The sequence below is a fragment of the Mixophyes fleayi genome, chromosome 4, assembly GCF_038048845.1.
Source record: "Mixophyes fleayi isolate aMixFle1 chromosome 4, aMixFle1.hap1, whole genome shotgun sequence".
In the NCBI taxonomy this organism is placed as follows: domain Eukaryota; kingdom Metazoa; phylum Chordata; class Amphibia; order Anura; family Limnodynastidae; genus Mixophyes; species Mixophyes fleayi.
The window spans coordinates 44,660,537-44,682,575 of record NC_134405.1 but is presented as its reverse complement, the minus strand read 5'-3'; the positions used below and the strand labels follow the sequence as shown (position 1 = coordinate 44,682,575).

Below are 22,039 nucleotides of genomic sequence, written 5' to 3'. Positions count from 1 at the left end.
TGGAGCCACATCTGCTCCGCTTCCCCTATCAGTTGGAGTACCACAAGGCTCGGTGCTAGGTCCTCTGCTGTTCTCTATCTATACCGCTTCTCTTGGAAATCTAATAAGTTCCTTTGGCTTTCAGTATCATCTCTATGCGGATGATACCCAAATCTATCTATCCTCTCCTGATATCTCGACATCTGTGTTGTCCCGTGTAACTGACTGTCTTTCTGCCATTTCATCTTGGATGTCCTCATGTCAACTCAAACTTAATCTTTCTAAAACAGAGTTAATAATATTCCCACCCGCCAACAAGAGCATACCTGACATTTCTATCTCTGTTGATAACATGACCATAAATCCCACCCCACAAGCTCGCTGCCTAGGTGTAATCCTTGATTCACGCCTATCCTTTGTTCCCCACATTGACTCTATATCTAAATCATGTTACATACATCTAAAGAACATTTCCAGAATCCGCACATATCTCACACAAGACACTGCTAAAACCTTAATTCATGCACTAATCATCTCCCGCATTGACTATTGCAATTCCCTCCTTACTGGTCTTCCCAAAAACAGACTCAAACCCCTAAAATCTATTTTGCATGCTTCGGCAAGACTGATTTTCCTTGCAAATAGCTATTCCTCTGTTGAATCACTCTGTATGTCTCTACACTGGCTGCCTGTCTTCTACCGAATCCAATATAAAATACTTTTACTAACCTACAAGGCCATCAACAAAGCTGCACCAACATACATCTCCTCTCTTGTCTCAAAATATCTCCCAACTCGGCAACTCCGTTCTGCAAAAGATCTGCGTCTCTCATCCACCCTCATTACATCCTCCCATTCCCGGTTACAGGACTTTTTTCGGGCTGCACCCACTCTATGGAACTCTCTCCCTCGCACAATAAGACTCTCCTCTGTTCTACAAACTTTCAAGCGTTCTCTGAAAACCTACCTATTCAGACAAGCTTATAATATTCCTCAACCACCATCTTAACCTCACTACCTTTAGCCTGTTACACAATTTCACACAAGACAACTACCCCCGGACCAACATTGTTGTGTGACAGGATCATTTAGCTTATGAGTCACCCTACCTTTGCAGTCTGGCTGGGCCAAGATGCAAAATGTATACTTTACCTCATGTGTCAATCTCCCATTGTCCCATAGATTGTAAGCTTGCGAGCAGGGCCTTCTCACCTCTTTGTCTGTTTTACCCAGTTTGTTTATTAGTTTATTACGTTTGTCCCCAATTGTAAAGCGCTACGGAATATGTTGGCGCTATATAAATAAATGATGATGATGATGATGATGATGATGATCTCTTTCCTGCGCATCATATATCAGGTTTGGACCCTTCTTTGTCTAAAAATCAATGAAAATATATTTTAATAGAAATTCAAGGAACTGTTGTGTGTTTAGTTAACTTTAGTGGTGTCTACAATATTATAACTACTCTTAATTGTCCAATGTTATAGTAGTTTTTTTGTTTTTTGTGGGGTATGGGTAGACTTCTAATTATACATAGTTTTCCCTTGCATGTCAGGTTAACCAACATTCAGCTTTAGAAGGTGTTTTTAACATATATAAAGCAAAAGGTTGAAAATAGCAACTAAACAGCACAAAGGTCAAATGCCCTCAGCTATGAACACAAGCTCACATTACATTGCCATGTCTGAGATGCTCGGCAGTATGCTATTTTTAAAGTATGGTATTTTAAGAGATGCTGTTGGAAGATTATTCTTGTCTATATTGTGTTATGTAATATAGTTGGATAATATTAGTTGTGCCATCCTGGATGTTAAAATCTACCAAAAGATGTTTCCTATTGCAACTTTAATCTGAATTGTGTAAGATTACCCGTCAATGCTCCATGTCTTCACTATTGTTTCTCTCTCTTAGATACAGTGGTGTCTCCTTTGGTGATTCATTCCCAAACAACACTGGTGACAGAAATTGTAGAATGAGCAATAGATGAAAAAGCAAATTACTAATTTTTTCACCCATTCCAGAGGCAAACGCAGGATTTGTAGAGAGGGGTTCCCATGCCACACCGCCAGTGGGTGTGGCCAGCATGCTACGGGGCGTGGCTATAATTTTAGACAATTCTTGGCTGCCCTCCAACTCTTCCTATCCCCATCATATACACGGGCAATGCTGCATGCACTACTGTTAGGGGCACACAGCTCTCCCTTTTCGAGCAGAACCGTGTGAAGCGGGACATACCTCCCAACTGTCCCTGCAATCAGGACAAAGTCCTGACTGAGTGTGTCAGAACAGTTGACAGACTGTCCTGCTCTCTCCTACCTGTTCTTGCTGCTTTCAATACTTGTTGGGAACAGGGCCATCTTTTCCATTGGGCACAATGGGCAGCTGCCCGGGGGCCCCACGGGCAAGGGGGCCCCATAGGCACAGCTCTAGATGAGAATAAATAATCCTGCAAAAGAAAAAAAACCTGCAAAAAAAACCTACAAGGGTCACTGAGCAAGTACATCTATCTATCTCTATCTCTATATATCTATATCTGTATCTGTATACATCTATATATCTATATCTATATCTAGGGGCCCCGGTGCACTGCTTTGCCCGGGGGCCCATAATGTTGTTAAGATGGCCCTGGTTGGGAAGAGATGGCTGTGAACAGTGCAGACAAAAACGATCTGTACAAAAGCTGCAAAGTGGTTGGTCCCAGGGCAGGGTCCAGCCACCTCAAGCATATAGTATCCCGGGCTGGGAGGGGGGTTTCCAGGCACTAGGGGACCCCCCCTTGGATTGCCTATGTATTCATACAGAGAATGGATAATTTCACAACTCAGAGCCGTGAAAAATCGAACAAATTGAGATCTAAGTAACGATATAACAGCATGACCAGTGTGACTGTAAATTTAAGGAAGAAATTGAGTATAAGACCACAAAAGAGGGACATATTGCCTCTGGGGCATAGCGTCCTCATTTATTGTCATGGACCATTAATGGTCTCATAGGGTCTACACCAGAAGAAATCAAATCTATTTTTCGCTTTACACTCGACTTAAACGGTATTAATTACATCAAAAGTCATTTTATTTCCTACTGATGAGTCTCCCACCTATATATCAGCAAGACATTGATTACGCAATTCAATGCAGATGACATCATCATGGCACTACTCTTGCCTTACGGTGACACAAATTGTCTCTGCTGCACTATGGAGGGTGGGGCCGTGAAGACACAATTCATGTCATCACACCCGCCACACTTATCCCTTGGACCCCCTTATGGGTAACCATGCATGCATAATGGCTCAGTGGTTAGCACTTCTGCCTTACAGCACTGGGGTCATGAGTTCAATTCCCGACCATGGCCTTATCTGTGTGGAGTTTGTATGTTCTCCCTGTGTTTGAATGGGTTTCCTCCAGGTGCTCTGGTTTCCTCCCACACTCCAAAAACATACTGGTAGGTTAATTGGCTGCTAACAAAATTGACCCTAGTCTGTCTGTGTCTCTGTATGTTAGGGAATTTAGACTGTTAGCTCCAATGCGGCAGGGACTGATGTGAGTGAGTTCTCTGTACAGCGCTGCGGAATTAGTGGCACTATATAAATAAATGGTAATAATAATAATGTCACTGCACTTTATTTATTCATAATATATATGGACATCATTTGCAAGCACTCACATGTTATTTAATCAACTACTATCACACCTTATAATATATATTCTCATCACTATAACTTATTTTCTTCTCACTCACAATTATTTTATGTCTGATGCAACCTCCTATCTCCAGAAATGGGGTGACGCTAGGGGGAGCCAAGTTCTTCAATTCCTATGCGAACCACTTTATGGGTTGTTGGGAGTCACATTACATTGTTTTCTATAGAAATCCCCATCGTTGACATATTATTTACACCCTAGATTTATAGATTACCTTATTTTCATATACTTTGGCTCTATTGGTGAGTTATATTATAGCAATTATATTAATGACAATAGTTATAATTGAAGTTCACTGTGAAATATTATAAGCTTAACACAGATTTTATTGATATCACTTACGGTAAGATGGATAGCTAAAGACATATGTAGAAACATTAATAAGGATAATACTATACTCAGGGCAGCTATAAAATATACCAAAAATAAATATATTCAACGCATTTGGCATCCAATACCCAAGAGACATCAGTAAGTAGCACAAACCAATACAGGGAGAGGGTTGCTGCCAATGTAGGAATGGTCCCGAAGTCCAAATCACATAGTAAATATAAATTAACATAATGGAGAGCAATTAACATTAAGGAGAGCAATGCAAAAAAAAAATGAGTAAGTTTTCTCCTGGACAAACCATGTTACAATGCAAGAGGTGCATATTCCAGAATCCGCACATATCTCACGCAAGACACTGCTAAAACCTTAATTCATGCACTAATCATCTCCCGCATTGACTATTGCAATTCCCTCCTTACTGGTCTTCCCAAAAACAGACTCAAACCCCTACAATCTATTTTGCATGCTGCGGCAAGACTGATTTTCCTTGCAAATCGCTATTCCTCTGTTGAATCACTCTGTATGTCTCTACACTGGCTGCCTGTCTTCTACCGAATCCAATATAAAATACTTTTACTAACCTACAAGGCCATCAACAAAGCTGCACCAACATACATCTCCTCTCTTGTCTCAAAATATCTCCCAACTCGGCAACTCCGTTCTGCAAAAGATCTGCGTCTCTCATCCACCCTCATTACATCCTCCCATTCCTGGTTACAGGACTTTTTTCGGGCTGCACCCACTCTATGGAACTCTCTCCCTCGCACAATAAGACTCTCCTCTGGTCTACAAACTTTCAAGCGTTCTCTGAAAACCTACCTATTCAGACAAGCTTATAATATTCCTCAACCACCCTCTTAACCTCACTACCTTTAGCCTGTTACACAATTTCACACAAGACAACTACCCCCTGACCAACATTGTTGTGTGACAGGATCATGTAGCTTATGAGTCACTTTTACCTTTGCAGTCTGGCTGGGCTAAGATGCAAAATGTATACTTAACCTCATGTGTCAATCTCCCATTGTCCCATAGATTGTAAGCTTGCGAGCAAGGCCTTCTCACCTCTTTGTCTGTTTTACCCAGTTTGTTTATTAGTTTATTATGTTTGTCCCCAATTGTAAAGCGCTACGGAATATGTTGGCGCTATATAAATAAATGATGATGATGATGATGATTAGTTTATTATTTTGCACATAAGATAAATACTGGTTGTTTTTTCATGTAGCACACAAATACTTGATAACTTTATTTTTACACTGAAATTTAAAGTTGATCTAGGACATGTTCTATCCCAACTATAAATCTGTCCCCACATTTTAACTTTACCTCCCCCCTCCAATGCAACATGGTTTTGCCGAGGTGCAAAGTTACTCCTTTTTTATGCTTTGCTCTTCTAAATCACTCAGGCCCAATGAGCACAACCAACTCTCTATAAAGATGACTTTGAGACAACCTATGTCTATTTTATTTATTTAATACGCTAAATGCTATATCCTAGATTTCAATACATTTATTTATTTATTTAGTATTATTTTATTTACTCGGATATTGACTGCTTAGTGTTTATAAGTGGAAATGTAGGTCGGGTAAGAACACTAGAATGAAGAGGGACCTGATTACAATCAGTGATGATCCTGTTTTTGTTACTGATTATAGTTCAGATTATAAGACTGTAAGATTAACAGGAGACATTTACTAGTATTCAGTAGACTTGAGGTTGAGACGTGAGGTTATGAGTACAAGTTGTTTTTTCTTGAAAAGAAAAAACATTACTATCTCCAAGTTTATACACATCTACCAAGGCAACACAGAATATGTGGATGAGATCCCAGGGCAAAAGTGGGAGCGCTAAATATTTATGTTGCCCTAGGGGGCAAATTAAGTTTAAGTCTACTACAGGAGAACAAATAACTTTGAAAGAACAGTACAGTTCAGGGAATGTAATTTATCTCCTTTCCTGTCATTGTAGTAAGCAACATGTTGGACAAAGGACTAAACTCATTAAGGACAGAATTCGGAAGCTTTTAGTTTATGTTAAAAGGGGATGTAAATTTTTTGATTTCCCGACACTTCAAAGTGCATATGGAGTAGATTTAATGGGTCCAGAGTTTATGACTAGAAGCCTGACTAACCGAGAGGAGCGGTCTGAGGTAAGAAGTTTAGAGATGTGTGCTGACCCCCGTTTTTTGGTTTTATGTGAGGTTTTGGTTCTAAAACATGTCCGTGTTGTTTTTGTAACAGGTTTTGGCAAAAAATCATAAACGGAATTTGGTTTTGGATCTGGATTTAATTAAAAATTGGAAAAATAGTTAAAATAATGTCATTTTGAGCTGTTTTTGCTTCTCTATTACTATGTATATGATTAACATTCTTTTCCAGTCATTTCCAGTCTATTTCCTAATGATTCCTTCACAACTGTCCCAGTTGTCATCTATGACAATTGAGACAGAATTTTGTAATTTTGCCATCTTTGCATTTGCTTTCTCATATTCAATTCCAAAAATAATGAATCAGTGTATACGGTTCTTTAACTCCATCACTTAGCGTAAATTGTCAGCCATCCCGTTTAGGGCATCCCGAACCAACCGCACTAGGTCAGATACTACACTTGAGCTTAACCAAAACAATGAATTTAGACTGACATTTTAATCTCAAATTGGACTGGGTAACTGGATGTAGATATACATGGCCTATTATGAGAGTTCCCTTGTTTGATTCAGAAGGGCAGCATTATAGCACATATCTACCTCACTCATAGCTCTTGGCTTACGATAAATGCTCTTCCCTTCGAGAAGTGCATAGTACTAGTCTTTGAAGTTTTTGGTATGGGTACAGGCCACCTTTGTCTATTTGCTTTCATAAATGTCTAACTCTATTAATTCCATCCAACAACCTCTGCTTGTTACTGTAGCTTCACTGTCAATGATGGATGTCCTGTAACATTCAAAATGTATTATGTGCATTGTCTTCGAAGTTTTGTAGTAGGGTTACAGGCCACCTTCATCTATCAGGAACAACTAATATTTATGTTATTGTATTTGAAAGCTCTAACCTCAGATAACAATAATTGCTCTACCCGTTGAGAAGTGCATAGTACTAATCTTTGAAGTTTTTGGTATGAGTGCAGACCACCTTTGTCTATCCTCATCATTTATTTATATAGCTACAGCAATGATATAGCGCTTTACAATTGGGTATCTACTTGTCTAAATATCTGCTGATGCCTCTGTCCATCTAATGACACTTGATTGATACTACCTCTTCACTCTCCATAATGCATGTTGTCTAACATTCCAAATTTAGTGTGCGTGTAGCGTTTCAACATTCTTATCTCCTTACATTACATTTTTTTGTTGTTTAATTTATCTAATGGGCTTACTTCAGTTGGTGATATGGCAGATGACATTTTTTTTGCAGGCTATGCATTATTCTACATGCGGTCGCTGAATGTTGAAATCCCTCAAATGCAAACACCCTTTTTTAAACATAGTTGTCACTGAATGACCCTTTCAAAATTATCAAGTATTGCAAAATAGAAAAAAGTTTAGAATATATAGCGTTATTATAGAGTGTGCAGCTGCGTTGACACTCACATGCAAACACAGTTTTTTCAAATTTAGTTCAGATGTCTCTGCTACACACAAGATTACTTTCACTTGATTGAAAAACTTAAAATTTAAAAATAAATAAATCTATTTTGTTTTTGGATTCTGCTGCTAATAGTCATATAGCAAAAGCACACTGTTTTTCTCCACTAAATATACTACTTAGTTCAGAATGATAGCTAACTCAGTTTATATTATAGTAGTATTATATGTGCATTTACAAAAACCAGTAGATACTACTCCGAATAAACTCACTGACAGATTGAAATTAAAACCAGTTGATCAGCAAACTATCCTAGCTGACTGATATCTACAGAACTGCTTTACAATAATTACAATTATTTTATTGTTTTCCATGTCCCTCTTTCACCCTGAATATTATTTTCAGAGCAGAGCAATGCAGCTAAACTCCTCCTCACTGTCTGTTCTAAAATGGCACATGAGAAAACAAGGGAGTACTAGGAGATAGGAGATATCGATCCAAAACTGTTGCGAATTTTGCATCAATATTTTCCAGGAAATTATGTTTTGCCTCATGTTGGGATCAGTTTCACTTGGAACCCCAAATCTCGGATCTGTGGGATTTCTTTGAAATTGAACCACTCATTTCTAAAATAGTTTATATATAAAAAAAGGACTTGTAGCATGCAGCCCTGATGATCGTTTCAGTGACTCACCCTCACCCTTGTCAAGGATGACTTAAAGGCGTTTTCCAATAAAGCTAGTATAACAAGGCCAAATGGCACTAAACGAGATGCCATACAGAAAACAATCCTCACATGTTGGTAGTCATGTGATGTGTGTTAGCAATTGTGAATAATACACAGTGAGGAAAACAAAAAGGTTGTCAAATTAATAATACAAATAATTGTCTTGTGTGACCCTAATAATAACTTCAGCAACATAAAGAGGTCAATTTACTAAAGTTTCTAAAAAGGAAAAGTGGAGGTGTTGCCCATAGCAACCAATCAAGTTCTAGCTATCATCTTCTAACACGCACTGGATAAATGAGACCTAGAATCTGATTGGTTGCCCCAGATACCAAAGAGTATCCTTTCAAATTAAATAAACCATATGATATATGTCATTCAATTAAAAATGACTAAAGCTATAAAAGAATTAGGGCAAATATGTTACATCTATGTTAACGAGAATGTTTATTTATGTTACCAGTGTTACTGAAATTGTTTAAAATAAGTTAACACAAATATAGAAAAACAGTGTTTACATTAAATATTAGTGTGCACGAGAAATGTGTTGAGATAAAGAGTGGGAAGGAGTATAACTATAAAGAAGGAAAAGATAAGGATCAGGTGACAGGGAGCAAGAGAGGTTGAGGCAGTTAAAAGGAGGAAAACAAGAGAGAAGGAAGAGAACATGATGAGGAAAGGAAGAGTAACACATACATGCCCACTTTTAAGATTTGGGAGAAGTCATGTGACATGGGGTAGGAGGAGGGTGACATTTTGCGTCACCATGCCCCGCCCCCACTGTAAAAAGCCGAAATTCACGGCATTGAATGGAGGGGGCGGAACTTAATGACGCAATTAAGCCCCACCCCCTCCATTCACTGCCAAGAATTTCGCCAAATTTTGTGAGTTTTGCCTACTCTGCCGGGAGTCCGCGAAGACTCCCCGAAATTTGGGAGCCTCCCGGTAATTCCGGGAGAGTAGGTAGGTATGGAGTAACATGGAGGAGAATTTAGCAATAAAGTATATGAAGTGAGAGTACTGTGACAGTCTAAGAAGATAGTGATCGATACAAAAGCAGGATAAGCTATAGAGAAAGCTCTGACAAGAGAATCTGTGTGCTGGGAATACGTCAGTTGTGAGTGATAAGTGCTACAAGCCACAGTCCAGTAGTAGACATTGTGGGTAATTTGTCCACAGATGTTTATATAATTGAACTACAGGAACTTCCATTTACCTAAGCACAAAAAAAAAGAACTGGATTTAGAGACACTCAAACTAAGGTTTAATTTCTAGCAGAGACAGTTAAATTATAATAACCTATTACCTCAGTCACTGTGGTAAGATAATAAACACATAAATATATAGTGTCCGGAGGATCTTTCTATAGACTTCTGTGTCATCAGTCAATTATGAAATTTTAAACATCATTCAACAACATCTTACAATTTTAAATTAACAAAGTGAGGTTTACATTAGATTATAATTCCTCTGGAGATGGATTTGACACTATATATAATATATATATATATATACACACAAACCCAGGTATATCATACATAGTGTAATAGTCCTGATGTGGTGGTTTATAGAAAATAATTATTAGTAGTGTAACGATCAAATTTGCCCTGTGTATGTTTATTTTTTGTTTGTCTGTGTGAATCTATCAGATAAAATATTACCTGGGAGCCTATAGGGAGGGGTTTCCTGAATGACCTGGTAATTATGTCTCAACTATTCAAGTATTTACCCAAGTTTAGTACAGAGTCAGGTGGAGGCACTAAAGCTAACTGCTCAATAATACCTAGTATAATGGTGTTGCATAGATAATGTGATAAACTAGAAAAACTTTTTATTTTGCCCCTCCAGAGTAAGGGTGGCTAGGTGTTATATCCATTGTGCCTCATTATGTGTGTTACCTGTTCTATCGGTAAACATTGAAAATCCAAATAGCTGATGTTCTGCTTAGATAAAATGTCTAGCGACTGGTGGTGAACTATTGAACAATTGACAGAATGACTTGGACTGGGTGGTTGACTTGTTCAACTTACAGGGGCAGCTTAGAATGAGGAATCTTAGACATGATACATCACATGCAAATGTGGATCCCTTTCGTGATAAGAGTTACTCCGACATAAAAGCCATCTGTTTTGAAAGCCATTAAAAATATTGTATAGTAATCTAACAAGCATTATAATCATAAACCATTAATTCACAGCTTGTGATATGCCCTATGAACAAGGTAGGGGACATTAGCCTAATAAATTGTGATTACTATTCTAAACACGTCAAACAGTATCTAATTGTTGCTGTTTTTAATTGCTTAGATATGATCCCACTGATGTATGTTAAATGTAATTTAACAGAATTATTAATTTGGGTTTAGAAAATGGATGGATACAAGAGGCTACTGCTTAGTTTCTTAAACAAGATTTCCCTATACTCCTAATTAGTTAAGTGTTTAAAAAACACATACATAATTAGTTAACTGGCTCCAGAAGACCCACTTGCTCTGCCAAAGGATCATGATGCATTATGCCTTTTTTTAACCAGTTCCACTGAGTATATCCTCATTTGTGCAAGATATGCTGTCTTCATAAATCACTTGTCTCTGGTATGTTGGCTATGCTGGATGTTCTATTATAAACTGGTATTCCACATTCTGACAGATTTAATGCAGTTAAGGATGCCATCATCTCCACTCCACTCTACCCAGTTCTCCAGTTGATTTTTTCTTGCTACTTCTTTAGGTTATTCTTCACAAAAATTACTTTTGTTTTTAAGCACTCATTTTATTTACAGTTGCAAGGCACAGCAATGGGGTCAAATTTGTTTCCCTCATACCCCAAACTCTTCATGTAGCAATATGAGATTAGAATGTTTTGAATTATCAGTCTTGTTCCCAGCACATTTTCTTTTATGTGCTCTACATTGTTGACCTTTTCTTAATGTGGACTAAGAGATGTGTTGACTCATTTTAATACTTTAAGCCCAGAGGGGCTAAATGAAGACTTTAATTTATGATGTTATCTATAATATTATCTATTATCTTTTCAATTACTCTGGGTAGAAAGAGCATTTGTTCACTCTGAAGTCCTCAATTCTGAGCAATTTCTTACATTTCATAAGATATAAGGAGTGGTGAGCAACGTAGTTACAACAAACAACATGGCTGTGAAGCTGGTATGGGTCCCACCTGCAAAGAAAGTATTGCCTTATTATAAATACACCTGGTAAGTGAAGGAGTAATATCAATATCCACAGTATCCATAATCTGCAAAGAACATTGAGCAATGTTATAGAAATCTATTACTGGAGTCTGCAACTTGTAACATTTACCCTTCCATGCTTGATAAGCAACAAAGATCATCCAGCATAGAGTCCATCTCACATTTAGTAGCCCAAAAGTAAGATCAGTAAGTAAGATCAATCAGTGGCTAATCTTATTCTGATGCCTTTTTTTTACGTAAGATGTTGATGATCACTGGACTCAGTTTGTCTGCTTTCCTGGACAGCCTCGTGCCTCCTGGACTGGAGTAACTCATAATACTTGTCCCTGCTATTTATCTGTATCATTCATTACTTGGAATCTATTGCTCTGTGGACTTTATCTGCCATTGATTTCACCTGTTCATAGCTGTGGATCTGAGTTATACCTGTTTATACCTCAACCTGGAAATCTGCATATCCCACATCTAATCCTTGTTTATGTATTTGCCTGAATAAAGTAATTTGGTTTATCATACTTCTGTTGCTGCTTCCTGAATGCACTAGGAATCATAACAGCTAGGCTGTGAGATTATTATCAAATCATAATAAGTATAATGTGACAAAGATAGCAACATCTGAAAGTCTAGCTACGGTCACAGCTATGATATTGGTAAATGTTCTTAGGGAAAAATTAAAATGAACTTCCTCTTATTAATATATTGTTGCAATTGCTTGAGTTCCCATGCTATAGCTAGACACTCTTTCTGGTAACAAAACCTCAAGCTTGCAGGATAGGTAGGCAACATTTACTTTCTGTCCTGCCTGGCTTAGTATAGCATCTAATCCATAAATGGAGGCATATATTTGGACTATCAAAACAATTTGCTTAATCCAGAACAGCTCAGAAACATGACCACTATGCTCTATGGGGGTACAAACTTTCTATTGTATTCCATGGTCACTAAAATGGCTCTAACTTGCTTATTAACAGGATGGGGCCAATGGTCAAAGGCCTCCTCTTTGACTGGCTTAATCTAGCTCAAATCTCCGAGCTGCCCTGGATTAAACAGATGTTCCAGCACTAAAAGCTGTTACTTATAGGTGGCTGTCCACAGTTCTTGTCGGGACATGAGACACCTGATATAATAAACCCCCTCTCACATAAGTCCTACTGAATCAGTCACAGGTCATTCCATGCCCCAAGAAAAATATGTGAGAGCTTTGCACTGATGCCACAATATCCTACTGGCTAGTTACCCTTGTCAACCAGCAAATAATGTACCCAGAGTTAACCAGTAATGACTCCTGATCAACACTATCAGGCTACACATCAGCCTGTTCCCCACTCCCAGTACTGTTAACATGTAAGGTTTTACAACCAGGCAGATATCTGAATAAAGAACGTAAAAATTTATGGAACCAAGTTAAAATGGAAGAGCTACAACTCTTTTAAGAATATTTGCACAATCACACTACAACCATATAACATAGCAAAAACAGTGGAAATATAACTACACAAATAGATAAATATTTGGCTAATATCTGGGGGTCGCTCCGATGGGTATCGTGTTGATTTCCACATAACTTCCAGTAAGGCAAGGGTCCAGCCTAGTGTCACTACACTTCCTGTAGGCACACACCAATGTATAGAGTTCAGTGGATTGAAGAAGGCCCTTCACTGTCCTCCTCAATATCATCTTTTGTCCCTTGATTCACGACAGTCCAGCATGAACCTTAATTGTCAAACAGTTCTGTCTTTCAACTTTTGCAAGGATTACAGGGCACCGCCCTCTCCTTGCCCTGGAATGGGGGTATTGGGTATCAAGGGAGAACCAATCTCTTCTCCAACGCCATTTGGTGGATCTTATCCTGGAGGGACTGGTCCAGTCTTTAGTTTCTACCCCTTACTCCTCTGGAACCCCTGTTGATTTTCAGTTCTATAGAGGGGTTCCAACAATGTTTTTAAATTACCAGAAGGGGACATGCAAAATCCTTGATTAAAAAAAAGAATATCTTCTAGTGTTAATGTGTTATGTTTTCCCCAGTTTGTCCAGATCCTGCTGACCAACAATTTCGGTAATGTCTCCTGGGCTTGTACAGGTATATCCCAGTGCTAATACAAAAGTTGTAAATGGGAAAAGGTTCTATCATGTCTCTGTTTATTTGTGACTAGATTTCAGTCTCAGTAAGGCCTAAGGAGCTTTGCAGTCGCTTTGTCCGCTCATTTTCCTGACAGCCTAAGTACATTCCTACTGCTGCCATCAAAATATCATGATATTCAAGGGTCTATATCAAGATCCAGTTGTCACTGATAATCTCTGAAGATTTGTCAGAGAGGCACCATTAACTTCACTGGAACTAGGACAAGGAGGCAAAGTACTGCCTATGTGTGCAGTGCTGGAATACTTGCTCATATCGAGACTGATACAAGATAAACTATATTTAATGTAAGCTATACTGAGGTTAGTAGATATAATCTCAAATAATAGACTATATATCAATATATGCACTGTGGCACATTAGTTAGCAATGCTAACTCACAGTGCTGGGGTTGTTGGTTCAATCAGACCAGGGCACCATCTGCGTGGAGTTTGTATGTTCTCAATGATAACATGGATTTCCTCCATGCGCTCTACTTTGGTTAATTAGCTGCTTACAAATTCATCTTAGTGTGTGGGGTAGGGAAATTAGACTACAAACTCCAAAAAGGCAGGGATAATGAATATCTTCTTACAGCACTGTATAATAAGGTGGCAGAGTTGCACATTTGTACAGTAGTGCGCCTAGGTTAAAGAGATACAGGTGGAGGACATATGTGTGAAAAAATAATAGTAAAAAGTGTGATTTAACATATTTTGTAGAGGTTTAGAAGGATTTTTTTCCACAGCTAACAACAACCTGACAGGGCGTGTCTGCAGTTAGAGTAATTAAACAGAACACCTGCAGAGAGATCCTTTTTAAAGTCAAGGTCGGAATGTAAACTATTTCTTTTGTGCAGTGTGAGCAATGCCAGACAGTGGCTGGTGTCTAGGGATTTGTTATCTGTCTACTTAGTATTAGGGTTACGAGAGAGTTTGTGGAGCTTTATGTTGTGGATTACTTTGCCATCCTGACAATAAAACAGCAAGAAGTTGTCCATGTGTGCATCACCAGAAGAGTGCCCATGTCACAAGATATATATATATCACCAAGCATTTTTACTGACCTTTTTGTACTCCTCTTGCAGATTAAACTTGGTCGTTGTAATGATCTGGTATGGAGCTCTATGCACATCCAAGGGCCTGGGGAAACTGATCCCACAAAGACTGTCCCTGTTCCGAAGGCCACTAAGCACCTGCTCTATGCAACCAGTCAGAAGTGTTAGTCTGCCCAGAGCTTGGAGATCTAAAGAAAGCACCTAACGGTTTGAGGATACCATAAGTATCTACATTGGCAGTTTTTAGGCTGCTTTGTTGAGATCAATTTGTGTCTTCTTAGCAGAATCCTCCTCGGCAGGCAGTTCAGAAGAGAGATGAACAGACCTAAAGGAGATAAGGGCTGCCAATGGGGAGGTAGAACAGTAAGGTCATTTTCTGTACCCAGAAGTTATCACCATTTAAACCGGAGCAGGGATAAAAGCACAGTCGGGAGCTTTGAAGTTCCAGAAGATCTGAGGCGCTAGACCTCTGGTATACTTGGCTGGGAGTAATTATCCTGTTGGACTGTCCTTCCTTCCTGCCTGAAGCCAATGAATACTGTGGATTTTGTGTGCCCACGAGATGACACTTGAACCTGATGGTTGCTTTGCCAGCAGTAGGATCAGGCAAATCAAAGTAATTGGATTGTGCCTGAGAAGGGATGACCCAGGGATTGGCATACAGAGACCAGTCTTTGTAAAGACCAGTCTTTGTAATGTATTATGTCCCTTTTATGTTATATTATGCTATTACTGTATAACTCTTAACCCTTTATTAAAAGGTATAAGTTTATTGGTGAATATTGTAAAAAAAAAAGTTTCACTTATTTATTCAGATATTTGCCTGAATGAGAAAATGTTTGCTCATGTCCACAGTATTGGGGTGGGTGATAGGCTGGAAGTTAAGCGCTTACTTGGTGTGGGAGTTTATAACTCTGGGTAAACTCTTTGCCAGTTGATGTGGGAGAACAGACTGTAGGTGCCCACACCACTCAGAGACCCAATATCTTCTGCACCTGTCCAGTCTTCAAATTAAGAACCACACTCCCAGACACTGATTCTGAGACTTTTTATCCCTCTCCGCTTCTTATGTTCTCCTGGTGCACCCTCCTATTGGTCATGGGGAACTCACGTCCTTATTGGGCTTGAGATTGGTGAGAGAGACCACTGTCACTTGTCCTCCCCCTGTCTTTATTTGTTGGAGTCTCGGTAGGTCCTCAGCGGTTGGTTCTGAAACAGTGGGGCTAATTGAATTTATACAAATGAATTTATCCAGTAACACAATCAAGGTAAATGTGTAGTGGAATAACAGGTTAACCCTTCCCAATGTGTTGAACATGAATTTTTCTGTCTTATAGAAGGGGAGTACTAGAATGACTCATATGAATTGATTCCTACAGGAAAATAAGGGTGACAGGTGGGTCTGATGTCTATTGCATTGTCTGGTACTCCTATCTTATCACCTCATCCTCCTATAGGAGTCATAGTTTTAGTACTATGTCTCATTTTGTTTTAAATGCATCTGGAACGAGGTATCCACTGTAGCTGAAAATCCCTTTGGATTTGCAGCTACAGTCGCCAATCCTGTTTCTTTTCATTGGAGGACAAAACAGCTAAGCAGTAAGGGGAGAAGTTGATTATAGAATCAGATTGTGCTTCCAGATGGCACAGGATCATTACCCAGTGCCCGCACTGACATAAATGATTAGCCAATTATGGCAATTTTCATGTGCTATTTATATACTATCTTACATGAGTTTCATGTCTGCAAGTGACATGAGCAGGCTGGTTTTCCTACTTTCCTCTAAAAGAGGAAAGTAGAGTAGTTATGAAAGAAACAAAGAACTGTACAGTCATCTTGTACAGTTCAAGTTCACTGTACAGTCATCTTGTACAGGGGATTTCAAGTTCAACCGTATAGTCGATGTCCGTTTTATACAACCACCCTGATCCCCCTGCTAGATTACTAGAGTCATATTTAAAGTCATTGCTCACCATTGCCTTGTGTTATCTCCATGACCTGGTGACTTCGAGTTCGTCATGTATATTCCTGGCCTCACACTAATAAGTGCCGTTGTGTCCAAAACTGGCTCTGTTACATCTGACAGTGCTTTTATCTTGGGAGTAAGTCACTGTCGCACGAGGCGGGACTGTCCAGTAGTACATGGGGTGAGGTGGTCCATCAGAGTAACAGGTTAGGGTAAAGGAATCCCCCTCTTGGATACCAGTGGAGAGTTTAACGGCGATGATCGGAACTTCTGGCTGACCTAAGGATTACATTAAAAGACAGTGCATGACACTAAAAAGACTCAATACAACATGTATCTGCAGAGATTATCACCACCACCTGGATTTCACAGACAAGAATTAGCTATTTGAATGACAGCAGCAGACCGATCTGTCATGGTGGAACTTACCATATGTCCTTATGGTGACACTGGGAGACTCCACTATGTTTTCAAGGTCTGTCCCCAGCTGTAAGGTGGCCATACATTTGAAGTTCTGAAGGTTGTCCCTGTGACTGACCATGAATTCATATGTCTCTGTCACCGTTTGTTTACCCTGCCGTAGATCTCTTTTAAATGCTGAACTCTGGGTCACTTGACCTCCTCTGACCACAGAGACCTTGAGATATTCTACATGAGCCACATCATAAATCGTGCAGTTGACACTGTCTGGTTCTCCTTCCTCCAACTCCTCCTGGAGGTCTATTGTGACGTTACTCGGTAACGCTGAAATAAAAACATGGGAAACCAGGCAATGTGTGTGCCTCTCATTAGCTTTATTGTTACTCTACAATCTGGCAATTTTAGAATGTATGATTTAGTAATAAATAACAGTAACCATGCATATAACATAGGTAAACCGCGAGGGGGGGGGGGTTCCTAGTGCCTGGAACCCCCCCTCCCAGCCTGGGGTACTGTATCCTTGAGGTGGCTGGATCCTGCCCCAGGACCAGCCACTTTGCAGCTTGTGTGCAAATCATTCCTGTCTCCACTGTTCACAGCCATCTCTTCCCAACAAGTATTGAAAGCAGCAAGAACAGGTAGGAGAGAGCAGGACAGTCTGTCAACTGTTCTGACACACTCAGTCAGGACTTTGTCCTGATTGTAGGGACAGTTGGGAGGTATGTCCTGCTTCACACGACTCTGCTTGAAATGGGAGAGCTGTGTGCCCTAACAGTAGTGCAGGCAGCATTGCCTGAGTATATGGTGGGGATAGGAAGAGTTGGAGAGCAGCCAAGTACTCTCTAAAATTATAGTCACGCCTCCATGATTGCTGGCCACGCCCACTGTCGGTGTGGCATGGAAATCCCTCTACAAATCCTGCGTTTGCCCTTGGATAACATAAATGATACAGAAGAACTTCTTAAACCGAATTCATTAAGGAAATTAAAGCATGAAAATGTTTCTCCTGGACAAAACCATGTTACAATGTAAGGGGTGCCCATAAGATATATAAGAGCTATTTTTTCATGTAGTACTCAAATACTCGATAGCTTATTTGTACACTGAAATTTAAAGTTGATCTAGGTCATGCCTTGCCCCCACTATAAATCTGTCCTCACATTTTAAATTTACCTTCCCCTCCAATGAAACATGGTTTTGCCAAGGTGAAAAGTTACTAATTTTTTTGCTTTCCTCTCCTTAATGAATCAGGCCCATTGTGTTTAATAAAAAAAGGACCAAGCTCTTCTCACTTTATTTATCCAAGTTATTTTTTTTCTAACACACTAATGCACACTAATGCAAAAACTCTTTGGAACTGTGGCTTAAAGTGAAAATGACAGATCCAATTTAGTTTAAGTAATACATACATTTTTTTGAATATTGAGACAAAAACAACATAAAGTCACATTTCCTTTTTGTGAAGCACTTAATGAGAGTTAATTCCATCATGAATCCACTGAATGGTAAGTCTAAGGGGTATATTTACTAAACTGCGGGTTTGAAAAAGTGGAGATGTTGCCTATAGCAACCAATCAGATTCTATCTGTCATTTTGTAGTATGTACTAAATAAATGCTAACTGGAATCTGATTGGATTCTATTGGCGATATCTCCACTTTTTCAAACCCGCAATTTAGTAAATATACCCCTAAGCCTCACTGGGCAGGCTGGAAGAACCACTGACTGTTGAGTGCCAAGTACTGGTCTTTCAATAGCTGTTTTAAAATGGGAATTATTTCCCTTTCATATTCAGTTGATAACTATCACACAGTGGTCGAAGTAGGTCAGAATATGGTGGTATGCCACTAACCTCTTTATATTGTAAAACTATCAAATTCCATTCACTTACATTTTATATAGCACCACTTCTAAATTTGCAGACCACTACTGATCACATATAAATAATTCTGCTAGCTCTCATTCATACTGTACAAACATGGTAATGTGTTCCACAGACATCTACTGGATCTGTAGAAGCATCTCAGAACCTCATGCGCACACGTAGGGTGAGTTCTTGTTGCACAGATATCAACCCCCCCCCCCCCCCCCACACACACACACACACACACACACATGCCACCGTCTCAACCAGATGAGCCTCATGCACATGCAGTGTCAGTAATATTTTTTATTTCCTTTCAAACTATTTACTAAAGTGAAGGTGATTTTGAAAATGTATCATTACTGTACATAACATGTAACATATCATAAGCCAAGACTGTGAGTATGGATTGTATTATAATTTCACTACGGGTAACATGAGTGCACACTGCTAATTTCTTCCAGTCGTCAACTAGGACTTTAGTAGTCGTCCAGTTGATCCCTGTATTGGTACTTATCGTTCTTAATCTGACTGTCCAGGTAACTGGAGGCACAGGTGTGAGAGCAGTTTAACACAGTGAAATCTCCAAATGGTACAAACACCTGCTTGCTAGGAGTTCTCACCTCACAATCTTCCTGGGACTTTCCTGAAATTGTACAAAGGAGAGACGATAATTAAAAAAATAATGAAAGAGAGAAACCAACTGACAGTGATAAGTATTTCTTCAAATAAGTATATAAATAAGTAAATAAATATAAGTAAGTAAATAAGTATATATATATATATATATATATATATATATATATATATATATATATACATACGGTATATATATATACATATATGTATACAGTATATAGTGGCACGGGCACCCTTCTGGTGATGCACACACAAACAACGTCTTGCTTTGTACTTTTCTTTCATTGTCATTCATTGACCCTAATGCTAAACTGCTAAAGAGCAACTCCATAGACACCAGCCACCTTGTTCTGCATTAATCACACTGAATAATGAACAAGTCAGGCTTAAATACATTACACTCCTCCCACTGTGACACTTACACCTGTCCTTTAAAATGAGTTATCTGCAGGTGTTATGCTTGATTACTCTCACTCTCAGCTGCTATTAGCTTTAGAAAAAGATGCCTCTAAAACATGTCTGCAGCCTTGCCCTGCAAATTGTCAGCTGAATACCTAATTCCTCTCTTAGAGGCCTGTGGTAAATAATTATCTTTGCCACATATTCCTCCCCCTAGCGCCAACAAATAGGGTGGAGCGGACTTTGCAAGGAGTACAAATTTTCTTGACAATGCATCTGCACTTTTGTGCAAAATCCCTGTTCTACTGTAAACCTGAAAGGTTGCAGTGCCAAGAACCAGCTGGTTACCTTGGTATTTACCTCCCTTTTGTTCTGCATTCACTGCAATAGTGCATGATCTGTTATTAATGAGAACTCTCTTCCTAAAAGATAATAGCGCAGAGCTTCTGTGGCCCATTTTGTGGCGAGATATTCCTTCTCCACGGTTGCATATTTTTGTTCTCTCAAAAGTAATTTCCAACTCAGATACAGTACAGGATTTTCTTTTCCATTCTTCTTCTGCGACTAGACTGCACCGAAGCCGACATCGTTTTGGAGGAAGAACCTCCAGTTTAAGTCAGGTGCTTGTAGTACTGGAGAGGAACAGAGGGCTAAGCAAAGATTTGGCCAATAGCCTCTGCAGAGTGGCGAAATGGCTTATGAATTACCTATAGTAACCTACTAGGCCTAGAAAGGTTCTTAACTGTGATTTCTTTCCCAGTCTTGGCCAGTTTTTGACTGCTTTCACCTTGTCTAGTTGGGGTTTTACTTACCCTTGCTCGACAATGTACCCCAAATATTTGGCTTCTCTCATAGCTATGGCACACGTTTCTGGATTAGCTGTCAATCCCACGGATCTCAATAAAGTTAAGACAGCCTCAGATTTGGCCAGATGGGAAGTCATCACTATGTATCACTATGTCATCTAAGCAAGCGGCTGCTTACTTAATTTATTCATGGCCCTTTGGAAGGTGGCAATAGCCCCCATGCAACCCAAAGGGTAAAACTTTATATTGAAAGAGACCGTCAGGAGTGGAAAATACGGTCTTTTGCTTGGCTGAGAAAGTAAGTGGAATTTGCTAATACCCCTTTGTTAAGTCAAGAGTAGTCAAATAGATACTACCAGCTGTATATTCTGTATATTGTCCACCTGAGGCATCGAGAAGGCATCAAACTGGGATACGTTGCTAACCACCTAAATTCGTTGCAGAACCAAATACTCCCATTAGATTTTGGGACAAGTACAATAGAGCCGTTCAACTCACTAGTGGATTCCTCACTCACATCCACCTGGACTAATCCAGCGGATTGACCATGTCGTATTTGATTAAAATAGTGCGCCCAGGAATGGGAGAGGCGATATCTCTGTTCTGAGTGTATCATTTCCTCAGTCTGCTGTTTTTGCACAACAGATAAAGCTGACTCTATGGGAACTTCCGACTTTTCAAGAACTGTATCCACTAACCCGAGGAGAGGGTTTCTCAACATACCCAAATTTAAGGAGATTGACGTGGTATGTTTGTTCCTACCTTCTCCTCCCCAATTGGTGGACCCTATAATTGACAGTTCTAACAGCCTCTAGTACTTCATATGGACTTTGCCACTGAGCAAAAACTTTGCTCTCCTGGGTTGGGACCAGAGCCAGGACCTTGTCCCCAGGATTGAAAGGTCGAACTACAGCAGTTTTATAACAAGTTATCTTTTACCGTTCCTGAGCCTCTTTTTACATATTGTTGTACAGTGGGTCCTCTCTCTCCTAACCTCTCATACTTATGGGTCACAAATTGTACCACAATTGGCTTTCTGGAGCCTTGCTGCTCTTTCAACAGATCCAAGATATTCCTTGGCTGTCTACCGAACAACAACTCAAAAGGACTAAACCCCATCGAGGCTTGAGGTACTTCATGGATTGCAAACAACAAATATGGGATAAGCGTGTACCAATCTTTTTTTTCTTGCACCACAGCTTTTCTCATCATGTGTTTTAATA

General features: G+C 39.4%; 1 long non-coding RNA gene across 1 annotated transcript in view; it reads right to left on the bottom strand.

Annotated features, from left to right (window-relative positions):
• The window catches only part of LOC142151322 (uncharacterized), a 36,247-nt gene extending 19,034 nt beyond the window's left edge, over positions 1-17,213 (bottom strand). Inside the window, exons 1-2 of the long non-coding RNA XR_012691178.1 lie at positions 17,119-17,213; positions 16,697-16,968 (exon numbers count right to left, since the gene is read on the bottom strand). This is a non-coding gene — a long non-coding RNA (uncharacterized LOC142151322). The remainder of the gene's footprint in view (positions 1-16,696; positions 16,969-17,118) is intronic.
• Positions 17,214-22,039: the final 4,826 nt, after the last annotated feature.